Source organism: Tamandua tetradactyla, chromosome 6, assembly GCF_023851605.1.
Source record: "Tamandua tetradactyla isolate mTamTet1 chromosome 6, mTamTet1.pri, whole genome shotgun sequence".
Taxonomy (NCBI): domain Eukaryota; kingdom Metazoa; phylum Chordata; class Mammalia; order Pilosa; family Myrmecophagidae; genus Tamandua; species Tamandua tetradactyla.
In genome coordinates, this window is record NC_135332.1 from 39488917 (window position 1) to 39506524 (window position 17608).

The window sequence follows — 17608 nt, forward strand, 5'->3', positions numbered from 1 at the left end:
AAATGGTGATTTTTGCAGAAATTCTTCAAAACAGAGCACTGAATATTGACATTTTCCTTATCCTGAATAGTTTAAATCAAACCAATCTATGCCTAAGGCATGAATGGATTCTTTGAGGGTGACCCCAAAGAATACTGTTCCTACTAGCAGAGTTGTGACAAGGATAAAATGTGAGGGCAGGCAGAAAAGCTACAGTATACTGTTATATGTATAGTATACTGTTATTTTGAATGAAAGGTATGCAGTGAGGTGCAGGTGTGCCAGGGATGGTCACTTGGTTGGCTGCCAAGAGGTCTTAGATATTTGATTTCATCAGTATACTAGGATGGGATCTGTGATAGCCAGTCTCTAGGGGTGGACCCCAGTGATCCTCACCTCCATGCCTCTGTGTAGTCAGAATCAGGGTTTGTCCTGTGTGGCCAAAAGAATATAGCAGTAGTGATGGTGTGTGACTTCTGAAGTTAGATCATAAATAGCATTGCAACTTTTGCCTTGGTCTCCTGTGTAATTGCTTTAGGGGAAGCCGGCTGCCATATGGGGAGGACACCCAAGCACACCTATGGAGAGAACCATGTGGAAAGGAACTGAGATGCTTAGCCAAAAGCCAAGTCCAATTTGCCAGTCATGTAAGTGAGCCAATTTGGAAGTCCATCAAACTGCAACCTCATGAGAGACCCTGAGTCACAATTGCCCACCTAAGCTGCTCCCAAATTCCTGACACACAGAAACTGGTAGATATAATGAATGATTACTACTTTAAGTTCTGAAGTTTGGGGGGTGATTTGTTTATAGCAATAGGTAACACAGGATCCATTTCTCAAGTGTAGAAGCCCATTAAGCAATTAAAATTCCTGACATACAAACCTGAGCAGCTTAATATACTTCGAGAAACACAATTAGTTGATTGGAAAGCTAGACCATTATCTCCCTGTTGACAATGTAGGTAATGGTCTAGCTTTGTTTCTCTTTTGTTCAAGAGGAACAAAAATTGCTTGATGGGCACAGAATTGGATCCAGGAGGTCCAAACCTACCACAGAGCACTGCCATGCTCCTACCCACAATGCTGTAGGTATGCACCCCCAACGTTTGGCTTCTAAGGCTTCATCTGCCTATGCTCTACACTGACTATTCTTTTCTGTTACAGTTTTTCTGAAAATGAGTTACAATAAAATTGACATGTTTATGGCTATTTAACTGTGACATTCTAGTTTTGCCTCCCATTGATTTGAGTTTTAAGACATCTCAAACCCTTTCTATTCCTCAAAATGAAAACAGCTTAACCAAGAATTATAAAAAGTTGAAATCATTTGAAATTCCACCATCTTGAAAGGATTACTCTGCTATTTTGATAAACATCTTCCTAGATATTTTTCTATGCATTTACCACATGCAGATATTTATGTGTAAATTTATATAAATGGAGTCCTTCATAATATGTTATGAAGTCTTTCTGTGTCAATAAATCTATATACATATGACATCAGTTCTAATTCTCCCACTTATGGCTCTTTTATAATTCTTTTCACCAGTTCTTTATTGGTGGACATTTAGGTACTTCCTAAAACAATGCTGCAATAAACTCCTTTTGCATAAATACAACTCTGTGCACAGCCCAATTTTCTCTTTATAATAGTGGTCCTAAATCATGACTGCATATTTGGAATAACCTGATAAGATTTTAACAAACACTGATACCCAAATAAATCGGATAATCTGGGGGTGGCACCTGTGCATCAGTTTATATATTTTTTAACTCTTCAGGTGGTTCTGTTGTGTAGCCAGGGTTGAGAACCACTGCCTTAAAATAAAGTACTCTAAATCTTTGCTACTCAAAGTAGCGAAGTAGCTGTACCAACATCAGCACCAGCACCAGCTGGGAGCTTGTTAGAAATGCAGAAGCTTGGGCCTCATCAGACCTACTCCATCAGAATCTGTAGTTTTACAAGAGCTCCAGGTGACTCATACGTACAATGAAGTTTGTGAAGCACTGGTCTAAATGGAATTCCTGAGTCAAAAAATATCCACGTATAAAATACACCCTGACAAAAATTCCTCCAGAAATATGGTAGCAATTTATACTCCTATCTCAGTGAATGAAGATGTCTGTTCCTTCACACTTCAACCTTGACTCATATCAGTATTTTTCCTCTTTGAAGTCAGGCAAAAAAAATAAAAATAAAAAAAAATCCTATTTTCATTTGCATTTCTTTGATTACCAATGAAATTGAACATCTTTTAATATTTAAACTATGATTTAAATTTTTTTCTAGTAAACATACATACAACCTAAAATTTCACCTTTTAACCACATTCAAATATGTAATTCAGTGCTGTTAATTATGTTCATAATTTTGTGCTACTATCACCACCATCCATTACCAAAATATCTCTATAACCCCAAATAAAAATTCTGTACAATTTAAGCATTAACTCCCTATTCCCTATCCTCACCCTACCCCCTGGTAACTTATACTCTATTTTCTGACTCTATGAATTTGTTTATTCTAATTATTTCATATCAGTGAGATCAAACAATATTTATCCTTTTGTGTCTGTCTTATTTCATTCAACAAGATCTTTGATCCATTTTGAGTCTTCAAGTTTCATCATGTTGTTGCATGATCTTTTTATGGCTGAATAATATTCCACGGTATTACATAGTACATTTTGTTTGTCTGTTCGTGTTGATGGACATTTGGGTTACTTTCATCTTTTAGCAATTGTGCATAATGTCATTATGAACACTAGCGTGCAAGTATCTGTTTTAAATTCTTTTGGGTATACACCTAGCAGCTGGATTGTGGATTCTATGGAAATTTCATACTTAACTTTTTGAGAAACTGCCAAACTGTTCTCCACACCTGCTGTACCATTTTACATTCCCCCAACAATGAATGTTTCTGTATCTCTTCATCATCTCCAACACTTGCTGTTTTCCATTTCTTAAATAGTAGCCATTTAGGTGGGTGTGAAATGATACCTCATTGTAATTCTGATTTGTATTCCCTTAATGGCTAATGAAGTTAAGCATCTTTCATGTTTTTTTTCTCTTTGCCAGTTGTAGATCTTTTTTGGAGAAATGCCTACTCAAGTATTTTGCCCATTTTTAAATAGGTTGTTCTCTTTTTTGGTGCTAAGTGGTAGGATTTCTTTATAGTCTCAATATTGAACCCTTAGTAGATATGCGGTTTCCAAATATTTCCTCCCATTCTGCAAATCGTCATTTTACTTACATGAAGTCCTTTGATGTACAAAAGTTTTTTATTTTGATGAGGTCCCAGTTACCTATTTTTTCTTTTGTTGCTTGTGCTTTAGGTATAAAGAAACTATTGCCTCATACAAGGTCCTGAAGATGTGTCTCTAAGTTTCCTTCTAGTAGTTTTATAATTCCGGTTCCTATATTTAGGTCTTTCATCCATTTTTAGTTGATTTTTGTATTCTGTGTGAGGTAGGGGTCCATCTTCATTCTTTTGCATGTATGTATCAAATTTTCCCAGCACCATTTGTTAAATGGACTGCTCTTTCCCAATGGAGTGGACTTCACACCCTTGCCAAGAATCAGTTGGCCATACATGTGAGAATTGATTTCTGAACTCTCAATTAGATTCCATTGGTTTGTATGTCTGTCCTTGCGCCAGTGCTATTCTAATTACAATGGCTTTGCAATAAGTTTTAAGATCAGAAAGTATGAGTCCTAAAACTTCATTCTTATTTTCAGGATGGCATTGGCTATTTGGGAGCCCTTACCGTTCCATATAAGTTTGAGGAATCTTTTGCAAAGAAGATTGTTGGAATTTTTTATTGGGATTCTGCTGAATCTGTAAACCATTTTGGGTAGAACTAACATCCTTACATATTTAGTCTTCCAAACCATGAAGAGAGAATATCCTCTATTTATTTAGGTCTTCTTTTATTTCTTTCAGCAATGTTTTGTAGTTTCCCGTGTACCTAACATCCTTGGTTAGGTTTTTTTCCTAGATATTTTATTCTTTTTTTTTTTGTAAATGGAGTTTTCCCCCTGATTTCCTCTTTAGTTTGTTTATGACTAGTGCGTAAAAACACCACTTTTTATTTTTTTATTTTTAAATATTTTTAATTATTTTTTAAATTTTTTATTAATTAAAAAAATTACAAGAAACACAAACATTCCCAACACATACACTCAGCAATTCACAATATCATCACATAGTTGCATATTCATCATCATGATCATTTCCCAGACCATTAGCATCAATTCAGAAAAACAAATAAAAAGACAACAGAAAAATATAACAAACAGAAAAAAAAATTTTTTTACAGGCCATACCCCTTACTGATCCCTTTCATTGATCACTAGCATTTCAAACTAAATCTATTTTAACATTTGTTCCCCCTATTATTTATTTTTATTCCATATGTTCCTCTCATCTGTTGACAAGGTAGATAAATGGAGCATCAGACACAAGGTTTTCACAATCACACAGTCACATTGTGAAAGCTATATCATTATATAATCATCATCAAGAAACATGGCTACTGGAACACAGCTCTACATTTTCAGGTAGTTCCCTCCAGCCTCTCCATTACATCTTGGATAACAAGGTGATATCTACTTAATGCATAAGAATAACCTCCAGGATAACCTCTCAACTCTGTCTGGAATCTCTCAGCCATTGACACTTTCTTTTGTCTCATTTCTCTCTTCCCCCTTTTGGTTGAGAAGGTTTTCTCAATCCCTTGATGCTGGGTCTCAGCTCATTCTAGAGTTTTTCTCAACCCCTTGATGCTGAATCTCAGCTCATTCTGGGATTTCTCTCCCACGCTACCAAGAAGGTCCACACCCCTGGTAGTCATGTCCCATGTAGACAGGGGGAGGGTGGTGAGTCTGCTTGTTGTGTTGGCTGGAGAGAGCAGCCACATCTGAGCAACAAAAGAGGTTCTCTTGGGGGTGACTCTTAGGCTTAATTTTAAGTAGGCTTGACCTATCCCCTGTGGGGTTAAGTTTCATATGAACAAACCCCAAGACTGGGGGCTCAGCCTATAGCTTTGGTTGCCCACGCTGCTTGTGAGAATATCAAGAATTCAACTTGGGGAAGTTGAGTTTTCCCTCATTCTCATTTGCAAAGTTCGGGGACTTTGCAAATACTTTTCCACTCACTGATCAAAATCACTCTGGGATTCATCAGGGCGTCACCTGGACAAACCAACAAAATCTCAAGTCCTATACAAAGTTTCATGTACTTAAGGTGTTCAATCAGCTATCTACATAAGTTATATTAGGAGATGCACTACTCAAAGTATAGATTTGTACCAAATAAACATTTTTTGCTTTAGTCTCACACATTAGTTGAAATTTTAAAATATTAAGGACCATCTATTTTCAGCACACTGCAGTAATGACATTCTTTTGTTCTTCCTCATGCAAAAACATTTTTTAATTTGTACATTTAGTCACTATCATTATACACTCTAGGCATTCTTAGTTACACCATCTCACTCTTTATCGTCTATCTTTCTTTGTGATTTCATTTATGCCCCAGCCCTCCTCCCTCTATCATTCTCATATGCAGCTTCATTCAGTGTTTTAACATAAATGCATTATAGTTAGGTAACATTGTGCTATCCATTTCTGAGTTTTTATATTCAGTCCTGTTGCACAATCTGTATCCCTTCAGCTCCAATTACCCAATATCTTACCCTATTTCTATCTCCTGATGGGCTCGGTTACCAAGGAAATATTCCAAGTTTATTCACTAATGTCAGTTCATATCAGTGAGACCATACAGTATTTGTCCTTTTGTTTCTGGCTAATCACACTCAGTATAATGTCGTTAAGGTCCATTCATGTTGTTACATATTTCATAACTTTATTCTGTCTTACAGCTGTATAATATTCCATCTTATGTAAATGTCACAGTTTGTTTAGTCAATTGTCTGTTGATGGACATTTTGGCTGTTTCCATCTCTTGGTAATTGTTAATAATGCTGCTATAAACATTGGTGTGTAAATGTCCATTTGTGTCCTTGGCCTTGTGTCCTTTGAGTAGAGACAGCATATAGATGTGTCCTGTTTTTTAATCCATTCTGCTAGACTATGTCTTTTGATTGGAGAGTTTAACCCATTAACATTCAGTGTTATTACTGCATGGGTAGTACTTTCTTCTACTATTTTGCCTTCTGGATTTTATATGTCATATCTAATTTTCCCTCTTTTTACCTTTACTCATAGTCTTCCTTTCTACACTCTTCTCCACACCTCTCTCTTCTGTCTTTTTATCTGTCTCTAGTGTTCCCTTTAGTATTTCTTGCAGAGCTGGTCTCTTGGTCACAAATCCTCTCAGTGATTTTTTGTCTGAAAATGTTTTAATTTCTCCCTCATTTTTGAAGGACAATTTTGCTGGATATAGAATTCTTGGTTGGCAGTTTTTCTCTTTTAATAATTTAAATATATCATCCCACTGTCTTCTCGCCTCCATGGTTTCTGCTGAGAGATCTGCGCATAGTCTTATTGGGCTTCCCTTGTATGTGATGGATTGCTTTTCTCTTGCTGCTTTCAAGATCCTCTCTTTCTCTTTGATCTCTGACATTCTGATTATTAAATGTCTTGGAGTATGTCTATTTGGATCTATTCTCTTTGGGGTACGCTGCACTTCTTGGATCTGTAATTTTAAGTCTTTCATAAGAGTTGGGAAATTTTCAGTGATAATTTCCTCCATTAGTTATTCTCCTCCTTTTCTCTTCTCTTTTCCTTCTGGGACACCCACAACATGAATATTCGTGTGCTTCATATTGTCTTTCAATTCCCTGAGTCCTTGCTCATATTTTTCCATTTTTTTCCTATAGTTTCTGTTTCTTGTCAGATTTCAGATGTTCCGTCCTCCAATTTTGAAATCCTATGTTCTGTCTCTCAAAATCTACCATTGTAGGTTTCCATTGTTTTTTTTCATCTCTTCTACTGTGTCTTTCATTCCCATAAGTTCTGTGATTTGTTTTTTCAGGCTTTCCATTTCTTCTTTTTGTTCATTCCTTGCCTTCTTCATGTCCTCCTTCAATTTATTGATTTGGTTTTTGATGAGGTTTTCCATGTCTGTTCGTACATTCCGAATTAATTGTTTCAGCTCCTGTATGTCATGTGAATTGTTGGTTTGTTCCTTTGACTGGGCCATATCTTCAATTTTCCTAGTGTGATTTGTTATTTTTTGCTGGAGTCTAGGTATTTAATTACCTTAATTAGTTTATTCTGGAGATTGCTTTCACTTCTTTTATCTAGGGTTTTCTTGCTGGATGAATTTGTTGTCTATCTGTTCTATGACATTCCGTTCAGCTTTATCTGGACCTTTAGCTTAAGTTTTGTTTAACAGAGGAGAATTTTTCAGTTCTTGTTTTCTTGTTTCTTGCCCTGCTTGTGTGGTGCCTTTCCGCCCCCCCCCCCCCCCCCCCCACACACACACACACTCAGGAGGGTCTACTTAGATATTACAGACCCCAGCCAGATTTTCCCAGACCAAACTGGCCTATCAAGAGGAAAGAGTCACCTGCATCAGTTTTCCCTGAGGGTGAGACCCAGCAGGTTGAAAGACTTTCCTGTGAAGTCTCTGGACTCTGTTTTTCTTATCCTGCCCTGTGTGTGGTGATTGTCTGACTGCAGGTCCCACCAGCATAAGATGATGCGGTACCTTTAACTTTGGCAGACTCTCCCTGCTGGGTGTGTGGTGGAAACAGAGGAGAGGTTGTAGGCTGGTTTTAATGGCTTCAAATTTCCAAGCCCTGGGGTCTGAATTCCTTGAGGGAGGGATTCCACCTGAGTTGGGCTTCACCCCTCCCCTGGGGAAGGCACAGGCTCCAGACAAGCCCCCAAAAGAGCTCACTTCTGCTTATGCCTGGGGCAGTTGCAGCCTGAAAAGTCCTGCCACTGCAGTCAAGCCTTTGTAGATAACAGCCACAAAAACCTGTTTCCTCCTTCTTTTTTTCCCCTTTTTCTGTCAGTCCTGCCTCTTTTTTGCCGGGGCAAAAATGAGCAACCTTGGCTTTGATCAGGTTCACCTAAGCTGGGGGCCTATTTTTAGTAGTCAGAATTTGTTAATTAGTTCCACAATTGGCGTTTGATTGTGCCCAGTCCCTGCTGCTGGTAAAGTCCTTTCCTTTCCCCTCTGGGAAGCGGCCTGTGGGGGAGGGGCGCTGGCCACCGCAGCTTTAGGAACTCATGGTTCTGGGGCATGCTCGCAGCTGGTCCAGCTGATCCAGACTGGGGTACGCTGTGTGTCTGGTCACTGACGTGGCCCCAGGAGCTGTTCTGTACTGTTTCTGGTTATTTAGTAGTTGTTCTGGAAGAGGAACTAAAATGCACATGTTGTTAAGCCACCATCTTGACCTGGACTGCACTACTTTTTATTTTTTTTTTAATATTTTAATTGACACATCCTCATACACACACAGTCCATAGTGTTAGAAATCAATGGCTTACAATATCATCGCATAATTGTGTATTCACCACTGTAATCATATTTTAGAACCTTTGCATCACTCCAGAAATACAAAAAGAAAACATATACTAGGTTTTGCATGTTGATCTTGTGCCCTGCCACTTTGCTGATTCATTTATTAGCTCCCAGAGCTCTGTTGAGGTTTTTCAAGATTTCCATCTCATTTACAAGTAAAATTGTATTCCTATTCAAATTGAATGCCTTTTATCTCTTCTTCTTGCTTAATTCCACTGACTAGAACTTCAGCACAATGTTGATTAACAGTGGTGACAGTGGGCATCCTTGCACCCCAGAAAAGCCATGTTCTTTCATTCTAATTCAGTATCATAGGGTGGAATGTTTTTAAAGTTGTTTCCATGGAGTTGTGACACACCTTAATGTGGGTGTGACCTTTCAATTAGGTGGTTTCCATGGAGAAATGTCCCTGCTCATTCAAGGTGGATCTGCTTACTGGAGCCCTTTAAGAGGGAACCATTTGTCTTGGGGTTTGTTCATATGACACTTAACCCCACAAAGATAGGGCAAGTCTACTTAAAATTAGGCCTAAGAGTCACCCCCAAGAGAACCTCTTTTGTTGCTCAGATATGGCCTCTCTCTCCAGCCAACACAACAAGCAAACTCACCACCCTCCCCCTGTCTACGTGGGACATGACTCCCAGGGGTGTGGACCTTCCTGGTAACGTGGGACAGAAATCCTAGAATGAGCTGAGACTCAGCATCAAGGGACTGAGAAAACCCCTAGAATGAGCTGAGACTTGGAATCAAGGGATTGAGAAAACCTTCTCAATGAAAAGGGGGAAGAGTGAAATGAGACAAAGTGTCAATGGCTGAGAGACTCCAAACAGAGTCGAGAGGTTATCCTGGAGGTTATTCTTATGCATTAAGTAGATATCACCTTGTTATCCAAGATGTAATGGAGAGGCTGGAGGGAATTGCCTGAAAATGTAGAGCTGTGTGCCAGTAGCCATGTTTCTTGAAGATGACTGTATAATGATATAGCTTTCACAATGTGATTGTGTGATTGTGAAAACCTTGTGTCTGATGCTCCTTTTATCTACCTTGTCAACAGACGAGTAGAACATATGGAATAAAAATAAATAATGGAGGAACAAATGTTAAAATAAATTTAGTTTGAAATGCTAGTGATCAATGAAAGGAAGGGGTAAGGTGTATGGTATGTATAAATTGTTTTGTCTGTTTTCGTTTTATTTCTTTTTCTGAATAGATGCAAATGTTCCAAGAAATGATCACGATGATGAATATGCAACTATGTGATGATATTGTGAATTACTGATTATATATGTAGAACGGAATGATTAAAATAGGAATGTTTGCATTTGTTAGGTTTTTTTTGGCATTTAAAAAATAAAATAAAATAAAATAAAATAAAGAGGGAATCATTTTGGAAAAAGCTCAGAGCCAACACACAGACGTTTGGAGATGAAAATGCCCCCAGGGAAGCTGTTTGAAACCAGACACCAAGGGATCAACAGATGCCAGCCATGTGCCTTTCCAGCTGCCAAAGTGTTCATGATGCCACTGGCCTTTCTTGAGTCAAAGTATCTTTCCCCAGATGCCTTAATTTGGACATTTTTATGGCCTCAGAAGCATAAACTTGTAACTTAATAAATGCCCTTTATAAAAGCCAACCCATTTCTGGTATTTTGCATTCCAGCAGCATTAGCGAACTAAAACACTAATCCTAGAGGGAGAGCCTTCAGTCTTTCACCAAAGAGTGTGACGTTAGTATTTGGTTTTCATATATATCTTTATCTTATTAAGGAAGTTTCCTTCTATTTCTCGTTTTCTAAGTGTTTTTATGAAGAAGGGATAATGGATTTTGTCAAACACCTTTTCTGTTTCAACTGAAATGATCATGTGGGCTTTTCCCCCCTTCATTCTATTAATGTGGTGTATTACATGAATTGATTTTCTTATGTTGAGCCACTCTTGCATACTGGGATAAATCCCTCATGATCATGGTATATAATTCTTTCACTGTGCTGCTGGATTTGGTTTTGTTGAGGATTTTCTTGCCTATGTTCATAAGGGATATTGGTCTGTAATTATCTTATAGTATCTCTATCAGGCTTTAATACTATGGTAATGATGGCCTCATAGAGTGAATTAGGAAGTGCTTCCTCCTCTCCAATTTTCTGGAAAAGTTTGGACAGGCTTGGTGCAATTCTTGGAATGTTTGGTAAAACTCACCTGTGAAATCATCTGGTCCTGAGATTTTCCTGTATGTGAGGTTAGGGCTTTGATTTGAGATTGTTTTCCCACCCCACACTGCCTTTGCTGCATCCAAAATGTCTTTGGTATGTTGTGTTTTCCTTTCTTTTGCTGGTATTTCCTAATTCTCTTGAGATTTCTTCTTTGACCCATTACTTATTTAAAAGAGTAGTTTAATTTCCACATATTTGTAAATTTCCCAGTTCTCCCTCTGTTATTGATCTCTAGTGTCATTTCATGGAAAACCTAGCCTGAGAAGATATACTATTTCAATAACTTTGGATTTTAGCTCTTTTAAATATTTCATCCCACTATCTTTTTGCCTCCATGGTTTTTGATAAGAAATTGGCACTTAATCTTATTGGAATTCCCTTGTTCATAACTACTTACTTTTCTTTTGTAGCTTCAGAACTCTCTCCATGTTCTCAGCATTGGACAGTTTAATTACTATGTGTCTGGGCAAGGTTCTCTTTTGCGTTTATCCACTAGGACTCGTTGAGTTTCCTGAATGTGTGTATTCAAGTCTTTTGTTAAATTTGAAATGTTTTCTGCCATTATTTCCTTGAATACTTCTTCTGCCCCTTTCTCTTTCTTCTCCTTTAGAAACTTTTAGAATGCATACATTGGTTTGCTTGATGGTATTCCATAAGTCTCTTAGGCTCTGCTTTTTTTTTTTTTTTTAAATTCTTTTTCCTTTCTCCTTCTCAGTCTGAATTATTTCAATTGTCTTGTCTTTGAGGTCACTGATTTTCTGCCAGCTCCAATCTGCTGTTGGAGTTCTCTAGAGAATTTTTCATCTTAGTTACTTTGGTCTTTAACTCAGTATTTCTGTTTGGTTCCTTACAAAATTTATATCTTTTTATTAAGAGATTCTCAGGTTGATCATTCTTCGTTTCCCCTCATATCCTTTAGCTCTTCTCCATGTTTTCCTTTATCTCCTTGAGCATACTGATGATCATTATTTAAAAGTCTTTGTCCTGTATGTCCAAAGTCTGATCTTCTTCATTGACAGTTTCTGGATTTTTATCTTGTTCCTTTGGATGAGCCATCATCTCCTGTTTCTCTGTCTTGTAATCTCTTGTTGCACACTGTACATTTTAATTTTTTTTTTTTTTTTTTTTTTTAAAGGAAAGACAGAGAGAAGGAAGGAAGGATAGAAGGAAGGAAGGAAGGAAGAAAGGGAAACATTTTTAAACATTTTCTTGTTTTATTGTATTCTGTTTCTCCGTTTTTGTTACATGGGCTGGGGCCGGGAATCGAACCGAGGTCCTCCGGCATAGCAGGCAAGCACTTTGCCCGCTGAGCCACCGCGGCCCGCCCATTTTAATATTTTAAACCGTTAACTCTGGGAAGACCCTGAGTGGTCCACCCTAAAGTCTGTATCCAGTTAGTGACATGACAGACTTCTTTAACTGTCAGGAGCTAACAAAATATAAATATTGGGGTAAGGAACAAGAGTTGAGAGGAGGTTAAGATCTCCTATTTGGTGAGGGTGTGTTTATTGATTTTCTGTCTCTTGGGAACAATGAAATTATCTAAAGTTGAGAATGTTGATGGACTGTGGACTTTGGGCCCTCTACATGATGCTCAATGAACGCAGGTGGCTGAAAGAAGTACTGACAGAGGCTTAGTAGAATGGTGAACAATGGTGTATACATATGAACGAACACTGTGCTGCTACAAAAAGGAACAATGTCGTGAGGCATGCCACAAAGTGAATGAACATGTGGGACATTTGGTGAGACAAAATAAGCCAGAAACAAAAAAAATAACGGTAAGGTCACCTTTAGAAAATGCTTATAAGGAAACAGGGGCCTAGATTGTAAGCTTTTAGAGCAGACACATTAAGTTTGGAGTGGTGATTATTATTTCTGAATTTTGAGAGGCTGTTTTATATACATAACCTGATATTTAGAGATAAGAACAAAGCTGAACAGGCTGGGGTTAAAGTATTCAGAACATAGGGGTAAGGAAGACAGTGTCTATATTTTAGAACCACACATACTCTTTGAGACCAATGGAAGAAAGGTTTATTTGATCTGGAACTGAAACTTTCTGTAGTGCATAATCTAATTCAACCTATCTGTATAGCTCATTTGAACAAGTGAAACAGGGAGCACAGAATGAGAAACAGGTTCTTTAATCCTGTATAGATTATTGTAATGCATGGAAATATCTTACAGTATATTAACCAGATAATCAAAAAGTATTAGCAAAGTCCCCTGAGGGAGGGGGGAAAGACTATGGAACTACTAAACTTTACCATCAGTGTCAAATTTTAGGGTTTCCCAAATCAGCAGGCCATGCTCTCGACATAAGGCTTACTCTTGTGAAGCTTATGTAGATAGTACAGAAGCTTAGACTACCTATAGGCATGCCTAAGAGTTAGTTCTGCAGAACCTCTATTGTTACTCAGATGTGGCCTCAGTCTCTCTAAGCCCAACTCTGCAAGTGAAATCATTGCCCTCCCCTCTACGTGGGACATGACATCCAGGGGCGAACGTCTCCCTGGCAATGTGGGAGATGACTTCCAGGGGTGAGTCCGGCCCTGGCACCAGGGGATCAACAATTCCATCTGGACCAAAAGGAGGAAAAGAAGTAAAACTAATAAAGTATCAGTGGCTGAAGAGTTCAAATAGAGGCAAGAGGCTATTCTGAAGGTCACTCTTCTGCAAGTTTCCATTAAACACTGCTACCTGTGATAACTTGCTAAACCCCAACCAAAACCATTCCAGCCAAATCTAAAGAACACCTATGGCAATATGTAAGATTCTACAAAGAGTTCCATGCACTAAGGTAACTTTCCAGAAACCTACAACCTCCAGATGGGTTCCTGGACCAGGTAAGTCCTGAAACCTAGGGGGCAGAACCTCTACAGAACATCAGCTAGTTCCATATTCCTACCCCGTATTATTGAGAGACCCTTCCAACATAAAAAAGTTAGAATGGCCATAGCCCCAATAACCCTGAAGAGTGGGATAGAAAGATCAAAAGTGATGGTGAAGTTATAAAGAGAAGGTACAGATTAACAAACAAACGTGAATGCTGAATCATTAAATTGATATCTCTTTTAGTCTCCAGTATTTTAGAGCAGCTAGAAGTAAAAACCCTTTGTGAAATTGTAACCCAGTCAAAGTCTGAAATAAGTTCTACAACTAATTGTGGCACTGTGCTTGGAAATTTATAGCTTTTGCATATATATGTTATTGCTCACAAAAAACGAAGGGAAAAAAATGTCGATTGTGATGATTAAAAAAGTAAAAATGAAAAGTCCTTGATATAGTATAACAGAGAAGATAGGATTTAACAAATGGGTATTACTGCTGAATCGCTATACTGATATTTCTGTCGGTCTTCAGTGTTTTGGAGCAGCTAGAAGAAAAAAACAAAACCTTGTGGAAATGTAACCCATACCAAATTTTAAAATCTGTTCTATAACTGCTTGTTAAAATGTACTTGGAAATTTACTGTTATTTGGTATATTTGTTATATTTCACAATAAAAAAATGATTAAAAAAAAAGCCAGCCACACACACACACACACACACACACATACACACAACCAAACCAAACAAACAAAAAACCAAATAAACCAAAGCAAGAAACACATTTCACAGTTTGCAAAAAAAATTGGCTCTGCTTTGGCAGGTGGTGTGCCCTTCAGACCTCAACCTTCTTATGAAGATCAGACCATAGTGAATTTGATATACAGGGTCCTCTCTGTCTTATCTGACCCTGTGTGCGAGGTTCTTGACCTGGGCTTGTGCTTGTTCATGGCCTTAGGAATTCCCATGTTGACAGAAATTCAAATGCCCCCTCTACTCCCTAAGAAATAGACTTTCACTCTCTACTGAGTCCTCTATTGTATGTCTTTAATGCACATAGTCCTTCAATCTCAGGCCACTTCAATTTAATTATTTCTTACGCTGCTTTAGCTGTCTGCAAGCTGTTTCTCTGCCTTCAGGACAAATTCTGGGAGTGCAAAGCCAAGATAAATTTCCTGGTTCACTCTTTCAGGCTTCTACCCAATACAGTGGCATTGAAATAAAGTCCACCCTACAACACACCTAGGGGTTACTCTGCTCCCTCTGGAACAGGGCCAGGGATTCACAATGGGAGTGAAGGCAGATTCCATACTACAACAGGGTAGGTAAAGGTGGGGCTAGTAAGGGCACCTGAGCTTTGCCTGTTGTTTTTCAAGCTGCTTTTTCATGATTTGGCACTTGCCCAGTTACTGCCACCCTGTAACTATTTTCTGGAATATTGAGGAAGATGGCTTTGCCAGTTGTTGCTAGTTTTTCAAAGATTCTGCCAGAGGACGACGCCCTGGAGCATTTTATGCTACCATTTTAGCTGACTATAAATCCTTGCCATCAGTTTTAACCTGAAATTAGCTCTTGGTTCATTACCACAATCCTTAAACTTTGCTCAGAGCACTCTTGAATTGCAATCTCAAGGAAGGCTACTATGCCTTATTTTAAATATAAAAATGTTAGCTCCAGTGTGATCTTGGGCAGGTCATAGAACACTCTTTAGGCCAGTTTCCTCTTTTGTAAATAGGGATGATAATATCTAACCTTAAGTGTTGTTGTGACGATTAGAAATAGTCGCGTAGTCAACAAATGTTTGCTAAGCATTGAATATGTGCAGGTGCTGTGCCAGTAGCTGGTGATTCCTTAGTGAATAACTCAGACATGATCCCTGGTTTCATGGAGCTTACAGCGTATTGGGAGAAGAATTCCTCTGGTAATTACAAGTGTGCTGTACACAGTGAAAAATATGGTGCATGTTTGGCAGGGTGGAGGTGGGAGAAGTAACTACGGGAGAATCTTACAGAGAGTCCTGACATAGTCCGAGGGCCAGAATCATTAGGAAGATCCCTCCGAGTAAGTGAAGAGTAAGATGAAAAGTGAACAATGAGGTAGAGTGAGGTGAATAGGAGTGCTCTGGGTAGGGAGAACAGCATGCATCAGAACACATTTGAAGGGCTGAGAGAAGTCCAATACTCCTAGGGGCAATGGGGAGAGATGTGATCACAGATGTAAAATGATTATTTTTGCCCATTAAAAAGATCATTGTGTATCCCTTTTCAGTTTATGGTGTATTGGAATGGCTGGAGGGAAGTACCTGAAACTGGTGAGCTGTTCCAGTAGCCCTGATTCTTGAAGATGACTGTATAATGATATAACTTTTACAATGTGACCATGTGATTGTGAAAACCTTATGTCTGATGCTCCTTTTATCTGGGTATGGACAGATGAGTAAAAAAAGGATAAATAAATAAATGATCGGGGGCAGATAAGGGACAAAATAAATTGGGTAGATGGAAATACTAGTGGTCAAAGAGAGTGAGGAGTAGTATGGGATGGATGAGCTTTTTCTTTTGTCTTTTTATTTCTTTTTCTGGAGTGATGCAAATATTCTAAAAATAACGATCCTGGTGATGAATACACAACTATGTGATGATATTATGATTTAACTCAACATTTTCACCATAGTCCATAATCCTCCTGCTCAACTCCAATCTCCCCACAATTTACTATACTCCACCACAGGGGTCTTTTGCTGCTCCGGCTCAGTGTTTCCCATGGGTCCTTTGCACTTGCTGTTCTCCTTGCAGGGATACTCATCCCCCAAAGAGTGTCAAGATTGGTTCCTCCTCATCATTGTGATCAAAGCTCAAAGGTCACTTCTTCAAAGAAGGCTTCCCTTGCATGCCTTCTATTATGTTAAGTATCCCCTCACACATACATGTTCAATCATTATCACTTAAACCATTAATTTTCTTCACAGTACTTACCATTGCTCAAATTATCTATTTGTTCATTTAAGACTGTAAACTCCAGGAAAGCAGGAACTGTTTTGTTCACTACTGCTCCAGTGCTCCAGCACTGAGAGCAGTATTTGGCATATAGAATTCATTAAAAAAAATGACGGAGTGTGAGAACGGATGCAGGAAGACACTTTAAAAAGTTACTGCAATGGTTTAGTGGCACAGTAGAAATGGAGAGAAGCAGGCATAGGTTTTAGAGGCTGATACAATAGGTCTTAATTTTTTTTTCCTTTTTTTTTTGCACGGGCAGGTACTGGGAATTGAACGTGGGTCTCCAGCATGGCAGGCAAGAACTCTGCCTGCTGAGTCACAGTGGCCTGCCCTTAATGATTAATTTTTTAAGTAAGGAGTGAAGTAACGGGACGAGTCAAGGGTGGCTCCTGTGTTTCTGGTTTGAGTGACTGAGTAGACAGTAATATCTCTGATTGGAGGGAAAAACTGGAAGTGCAGGAGGTTTTGGATTAAAGCCATGAATTAAAGTTTTGGATACGTTGAAAGACCCCTGGGAAAAATCCTAAGTGGGTATATAAGTATGTGGGTAGACATATGAACTCAGACGGGAGGTCTGGGCCTAGACTTGCAATACAAATCTGGTATTTTCCAGCAGCTAGATACTAACTGAAGCTGTGAAAATAAGCAAAGCCTCTTAAGGGGAGAGCTTGGAATGAGAAAAGGTAGAGGAAGCAGAACACCCAAAGAAGGCTGAGGAGGGACAGCCAGAGAGGTAGAAGGAAAACCAAAGTGCACCATCAAAGGATCCTAGGGAATGGGTTGAAAGAATAAATAAACAATGAGACCAGAAGACCTTCCGTAAATTTAGGAATTCACTGGTGACCATAGTGACTGCTACAGAATAGGAACAGAATTCAGATTATAACAGGCTGAAAAATGAATGGAGGTGAGGCATTAAAGACACAGGTTCATTTGAAAAAAGTGCAGACAACTCTTTCAAGAACTCTACAGCGGAAGGAGAGAGATGGGGCAGTAGTTGAAAAGGGAGATACAATCCAGGGAATACTTCCTAAAGACAGGATAAATCTAAGTGTGTTAATGCTGATGAAGAGAAGTTAGTAAGGAAGA

General features: G+C 38.6%; 1 long non-coding RNA gene across 1 annotated transcript in view; it reads left to right on the top strand.

Annotated features, from left to right (window-relative positions):
- Positions 1 to 300: 300 nt before the first annotated feature.
- The window catches only part of LOC143687711 (uncharacterized), a 35517-nt gene continuing 18209 nt past the window's right edge, over positions 301 to 17608 (top strand). The window contains exon 1 of the long non-coding RNA XR_013177659.1: positions 301 to 626. This is a non-coding gene — a long non-coding RNA (uncharacterized LOC143687711). The remainder of the gene's footprint in view (positions 627 to 17608) is intronic.